Source organism: Brachyhypopomus gauderio, chromosome 14 (assembly GCF_052324685.1).
Source record: "Brachyhypopomus gauderio isolate BG-103 chromosome 14, BGAUD_0.2, whole genome shotgun sequence".
NCBI lineage: Eukaryota > Metazoa > Chordata > Actinopteri > Gymnotiformes > Hypopomidae > Brachyhypopomus > Brachyhypopomus gauderio.
In genome coordinates this window covers 16,686,503-16,694,120 of record NC_135224.1, presented here as the reverse complement: position 1 = coordinate 16,694,120, position 7,618 = coordinate 16,686,503, and positions in this window count along the sequence as shown.

The window sequence follows — 7,618 nt, the reverse complement described above, 5'->3', positions numbered from 1 at the left end:
TGTACAAATGTCAAGTAGTCCACAGAAATTTACAGACATACATGATAATCGGAGAATGACATTGACTGCCAAGTTTGACCTACAGCCACCACTAACTATTTTCACTAAATCACTAGTGTTTTCATACCTAACTGGACAGAAGTCTGGAACTAAATGTCACATCCACACAGAAATACACAGATATTAATGTATGTGTGATTTTTAGATACATAGCAAAAGCCTTTGAAATGTAAACATCTTTACATGTTGAGATGTTGCAACATGCTAGAACTTCCTGAAACCAGCCATCTTTTTTTTGTTATTTATTCACAGACCCTTTAAAATGTTTAATGTTTGTCCATCTATCTGTGTCAAATATGGGGGATAGGTGCACCCACACGTGCATGCATGCAAACATACACAACCATAGACACACACATGCAGATACAGAGTGAGATAGTCCTCCTTTGTCATCATGCCATCTCAACAGAGAGCATACAGAACTGTAGCAATATTGATTAACTGTGAATAATTGTAAGGGGCACCACCCTGAAATTTCAGGGAAATATGATTGAAATAGAAATATGTGAAATTATGATATATTGTGTCATTACCTGAGAGTGAAATCCATAGTCTGCACAGTGACCCAATACCATTGATTGAAATATATTTTCCACAGTAATCGATTTAATGAACAAATGCAAATTTTATTGATTAATAGATATCAGCAATTGAACATTTTAATGTATACAATGCACAAGGTCAAAAACTTTGTTTAGGTTCAGAGAGTTAATCAAGTTATTAGCTGAATCAGAGGAAGGACAAACCAACTGAAGTTATAATATCTATGAAACATAAAATTCCACAGACCATTTAAACCAACCCTACACTGTGTACACTACACAACCCTCTGTAGCCTATTGCATGCCTGTACATATTCAAAGCTGTTTCCTTGTTTTGCCTAGCACTACGGTGGCTGAGAAGGCACACCCGCACCCGAAAAAAAAATAGATAAAAAAAATAATCGATTCTGAATCGTTCAATGTTAGAAACGCGAATCGAGCTCAAATCAATTTTTTCCTGCACCCCTAATAAATATGGACTTCTGCTAGCGGGCCGCCCAATGGAGGATGGGTTCCCTTTTGAGTCTTGGTCCTCCCAAGGTCCTCCCATAGGGAGTTTTTCCTTGACAATGTCGCCTCTGTCTTGCTCATTAGGGATCTGGACCCATGCAATTGTGAAGCTGCCTTGAGACAACATGTGTTGTAAAAAGCACTATATAAATAAATTTGACTTTGACTACTCTTAGTTAAGTAATCAAGGCCTTCATGGACTTAGACAGGTGTGCTCGCTCGCCAGTCTTTTCTGTGCTACTGCAGAATTTGTATTACTGTAATTTCTTCTGAAAACAGAACTAATCCTAAATCTCCAAAAGAACATGGGAGGTAAAATAACAGCCACACGTGTTAGAGGAAATTACATGAATTTAAACAAACTCACGTGCTAAACAGATGTCAGGTGTGGTGGAATTGATGGCACAGAAGTCAAGGTCTTATAATATATTAATCAGTATTTATTTGATAGCATGAGAGTTACAGAATATAAAAGTATAAAAATATGATGCAGTAACTCTGAACTGTCTCTCTCAGCCCAGATTCTTTATAGTCAAAAAGTGTGTGTAAAAAAAACTAAGGATGCCTGCTTCCCAGGAGCAGTTATCAGTTTCCCTGGGATTCAACCTTGGGTGCATAGAAACAGATAAGCAATATTATCTCTAACTCTGCTTCTGCACAGAAAACTTCAGTTTTACAGAAAACAATCAATATGGTCATAGGTAATTACTAAGCAGTGCAAGCAGTACTTTTCACACAGACTGTGCTATAGTGTCTGCATGGACATGATTAACATGAATCACACATGAATATAATCAGTATTTCCTTCACATTCTCCCCCTTTGATTATTTTAATCATTCAATATAATCTTCATGCAACAGTAATTCTTGCAGAAAGCTTCAGGTTCTGCAACCCAGTCGCCAGGAACAAAGGAGTGGAGCAGATGATCTGCTGGCTCTAGCATTTACATTTACATTTATGGCATTTGGCAGATGCCCTTATCCAGAGCGACATGATTTTTTTTTATCTCATTTTTATACAAGTGAGCAATTGAGGGTTAAGGGCCTTGCTCAGGGGCACCTCAGTCATGGACTCAGGTCTGGGAATCAAACCCACGGCCCTCCGGTCACAAGACCAGTTCCCTAACCACCAGGCCATGACTGGCAAATGAAAGATCTTAATCAATAGTGACACCTAAGCTTTTTGTGGTGGATTAGGAGTTATTGAAAAGCCATCTAGGGTGAGGGGAATATCAGCCCAATTGCTTCTAGCAGCTTTGGTCCGAAGAATCAGCACCTCAGTCTTATCAGAATTTAGTTGAAGAAAATTAGATGCCATCCAGTTTTTTTATGTCCTCAATTTTGAGAGTAGTAATGATATCATCCGGATTAGAAGATATATACAACTGAGTATCATCTTCGTAGCAATGGAAGCTAATACCATGCCTATGAATGATAGTGCCCAGCAGTAGCACATACAATGAGAATAATATGGGGCCCAGTACATATCCTTGTGGGACACTATATTTAGCCTTTGTACGTTCTGAACATTTGTTATTTACTAGTACAAATTGGTAACAATCTGTCAGGTTGGACCTGAACCAGGAAAGTGATTGACCTCTTATGCCCATTTAGTAGAATGTTGTGATCAATGGTGTCAAAAACAGCACTGAGGTCTAGCAGCATAAGAAAAGATATGTGTCCTTTATCAAAGGATATTAAGTGATCATTTAGTACTTTAGTCAGTGCCATTTCAGTGCTGTGATGGGGTCTAAATCCATACTGAAATAACTGACATGTTCTGTCTGTAAGAAGGAAGAGAATTGCGAAGAAACTACTTTCTCTAAAATTTTGGATATGAACGACAGATTAGAGATTAGATTAGAGTCCTATAGTTGGACAGTTCCTGAGGATTAAGACCACATTTTCAAAATTAGCTCACGTGCCAATTATGTGAGCTTGATGACTGCAAGTTTAAAACTGGGAATGTAGCCCAGTGTAACGTTCTGCGCGGGGCAGAACAGGGAGGTGGACACAAACGCTGAGGAGAGCGAGATTTATTCAAGGAAATACCAAAAGCAGAGTAGCAATACCGGGCGCAGGTCATATCGGGTGGGCAGTCCATACACGAAATATACACGGGCATAATACGAACAAGGAAAACAACAAGACAGGTAAACCAGGGGAGAACAGGCAAAACACACGGAGGACGGGAAACACAAAAGTTCCACGACGCAATGGCAACGAACAGGCATAACCAAAAAGACCGATACGGACATGGGAGACACAGGGACTTTTATACACAGGACTAGTCAAGGATCAGGTGCAAACAATGACGACAGGGGCGTGGTAACAAACGAGGAATCACGGAGACAAACGAGCAGGGCGGGATAAACAAGCAGGGAATACAGACATGAGGGAACCCAGAGTGACAGCTACGAGAGGGGGCGTAGCCCTACGTGACACCCAGGCTCAAAGAATAGTTAATTATAGTAAGGTTCTACATTGCTGTGCAGTAATTCTTTCAGTAGATGGGTTGGTACGGCATCTAGTATGCATGTGGAGGGCTTAGCAGATTCTACCAATGAAATAAGCTCCTCATGACCAGTCGGGCAAAAGGACTCCAAAAGAGCATGGGCGCAGACAAGACAGCTGTCAAGGTGCATTGGCAGGTTGACAGGCTCCGAGATAGTTTGACAATTTTTTACACTAATTTTATCAATCTTATCTTATCTTATTTTATCGTATGGGGTGAATTGAAAAGTGGGAGTGGCTGTGTTGACTAATGTGTGGAATGTGAAGTGGACGGCTTCCCTGCGGGGCTGGCCCGGCCTACCGAGACACCAAGTCATCTGACCTCACTCAATTAGCACAGTTCAAAGGCAGTCTCCTCATTTTGAGAGCAAACCTTTTTCAGAAATCAGCATAAGCAATTTGCATCAGCACTTCAGTTCTCATAGTATTTGAAGGTGTTTCTGTGGGAGACTGACAATCAGATAACGCCTGAGGCCTTCAGTAGTTTCACCACACCACAAACCACGAGCTCCTGAGTCAAACAGCAGCAGCCTATGACAATACAGTTTGACAGGGAGAGTGGCCTAACTGACAACTGGGTGACAGAAAATAGCTGTGTTTCCTCCAGCATGAGGGACAGGTAGAATGGAGCAGGGACATGCACAATGTTCTCCTGCACAGGAGTGACACCTGGTTACCATAATCATCTCAGTGAATATACATAGGATTTACACAATAGGTTTGTAAGCACTTTCTCACACTACTGCCACAACAGTGAAAAATGGACTTGCTTCATTGTATGGTATTTTCCTGTGTTCACTTTCTCCAGTCTGGCTTTTTGCTCCTGCTGCATCTTGTTTGCAGAATAACAACTGAAAACTATGTGCTCAAGTAAATCAATAAAACAATTAAAAAAATAACAGAGGACCAGACACCATGCATAGTAAACAAATATTAAGTGCACCATAATTTACAGTGCACGTTTGTAGTATTATGCATTGGTTTATACTTCTTTTTACTCTTTTTGTAGAAACAAGGCACAGGGGAGTGTATGTCTTAGGGACAACAATGAAAATCACAGGTATATTTGAATATTTGAGTAACATTTTGTAATTGTTTAATGTAAAAATAGCATTTACATTTTACACTTTTATTTCCTTTTGTCAGACCTTTGTCTGAGGTTCATATATATATATATATATATATATATATATATATATATATATATATATACACAGTATACTCTCAAATACTCTCAAAATAGAAACCCTGTTAATTTAAAGTACAAACAGTTAAAATATACTTTAAGTATGTTAATGAATTACATGTATCTTATTATGGAGACAAATATAAGAAATTAAAAACAAATAAGAAATAAGTAAGTACTTTAGAACATTCAAAAAAAAAATTGTAAAAAAGTTTCCCACTGTGAGTTTCGCATTATGCACTGAACTTCCTGTCTCTCACTCGATGGCCACATTCTGACACCTCCTTCTCAGATATGATCATCTATCTATCTAATTAATGTAATAAATCTAGAAAAGTGAAGTCCTTAACCTGAAAAACATTTTTGAGAATATATATATATCCTCAAATTCTCTCTCTCTCTCTCTCTCTCTCTCTCTCTCTATACAATTAACACGCACACACACACACACATATATAATATATATATATATATATATATATATATATATATATATATATATATATATATATATATATAAATTAAGGGAACACATAAACCACCACACTTCCGTGAAACCAACCTGTTCAGTTAGGAAGCAACATTCATTGGGAATCTATTTCACCAGTTAGAAATGAGAGGCAATAAGGAAGACACCCTTATAAAAGAGTGCAGGTGGTGACCACAGACCTTTTCTCTGTTCTCATCCTTTCTGGCTGATGTTTTGGTTACTTTTGCATTTTGTCAGGCCTCTCACCATGGAGGTAGCATGAGGCACTATCTACAACCCACAGAAATTGTTCAGGTAGTGCAGCTCATCCAGGATGGCACATCAATATGAGCTGTGACAAGAAGGTTTGCTGTGTCTGTGCATGGAGCAGATACCAGGAGACAGGCCAGTACACCAGGAGACATGGAGGGGGCAGTAGGAGGGCAACAACCCAGCAGCAGAGGCACTTGGAGGCCACACACACTATTTAGCCTCATTTGAACTAATTTTTTGTCTTGAGGAATTTCCACTGAAGTTGAATCAGCTTTGATTTCAAGTATGATTCCAAATCCAGACCTCCATGGGATAATAATTTTGATTTACATTGATCATTTTTTATGTTAACACATTCCACAAGGTAATAAATAAAGATTTTCATTATTTTATGATTTTATTCATTGAGATGTAGAATGTTATTTTAGTGTTCCCTTAATTATTATATATATATATATATATATATATATATATATATATATATATATATATATATATATATATATATATATATATATATATATATAGTTCAAATGACAGCAGCCGATGCCCCTATAAGGTGATGGGGTAAGATGATCATATCTGACAAGGAGGTGTCAGATTGTGGCCATCACAGGAAGAAGCTGCACAGTGAGAAACTCTGAGCTGAACTGCAGCGAACCAGCAGACATTTTCAGATTTATAGATGCACACCTGTCATCAATACACTGCATTATTTAAAATTTAGATTTTCACATTTTTTACAATTTTAAAAACAGTGGAGTTGTTACTGTTATTTTTTGTGTGTTTAAAAGAAATCTGCTTGTTTGTTTTTGTTATATTTGTCACCATACTAAAATACATGTCATTCATGAGCATAGTTAAGTACTTAGCATACTTGTGTTTTTGTGATGCTGAGTACGCGTGTCAACGAACGAAGCAGCACAGAACGAAGGGTGAAGCGCAAACAGCGCAGGTGAAGCAAACACAATATATGTGAATGACTCAAACAAAGACGAGCACAAGATGTTACACACACACACACACACACACACACACACTTTATACATTTCAACTAACGAGCACCGCATGAAACATGTTAGACTAATGACACGGGTGAACACACACACAGAACCACACTCCCACATGTACATACACAGACTACTGTGACAGAAATTATGTCATTCTTGATTAGTTCATCCTTGCTCATGTCATTTAGATTATAAGAGATCATTATGAACTTTATGATTTAGTACATGTCATTCTGTTTAGCAGAAGGTCTACAATAATGAAGTAGTGTGATTCAGTGTAACCATGTTCAGTTCATGTGTGTGTGCTATACTGTGACCCAGGTCAGGGGGAGTACAAAGGGTAAAGGCACTTTGTTAACTGGTTGTCACTAGTCTATTATACTTGGGTCATTCAGCTGTTTCTGCGTTCAACTGGTACATCAGTTTCTCCCGTTAAACCTAGGGAAGCTCCATATTAGGAGATTTACATTTGTGAGACAAAACAATCAATCAATCAATCAATCAAAGTTTATTTGTATAGCGCTTTTCACAACACATGTTGTCACAAAGCGCCTTACAGGATTTAAAAGGTTAACAATACTACGGGTCCAGAACCCTAATGAGCAAGCCAAGGGCGACAGTGGCGAGGAAAAACTCCCTAAGACAGCCTGCTGGGCGCCTATGTTTTGGAACAGGCTGTGTTAAATATAACCTACTTGCTAGAATTGCTGAATTGTGTTTAGGATTGTATATAAGGAAGGGGGACTGCCCACCTTGCCTTCAGAGTTCTTGTTCTAGATGAGACTCTCATGCTTGTCTGTCTTTTGTCCTTTTTAAATGTTTTAATATATTTTAATAAATTAGTCATTTTAACCATGTCTGAGTCCTCATCCATTTTCAGAACATTTCCACGACACTACGTAAACACACCCCCAAAGGGAGGAGTCTGGGGCTGTAACGTGATTCCACATTTTTTTCCTCAGAATTGAGTGATTCCATATTTTTTCCCTGTGCTTGCTCAATAAAAGTAACATTTACTTTGTTTCCACAATGTTTTTTTTTTCTTTTAGTGTTT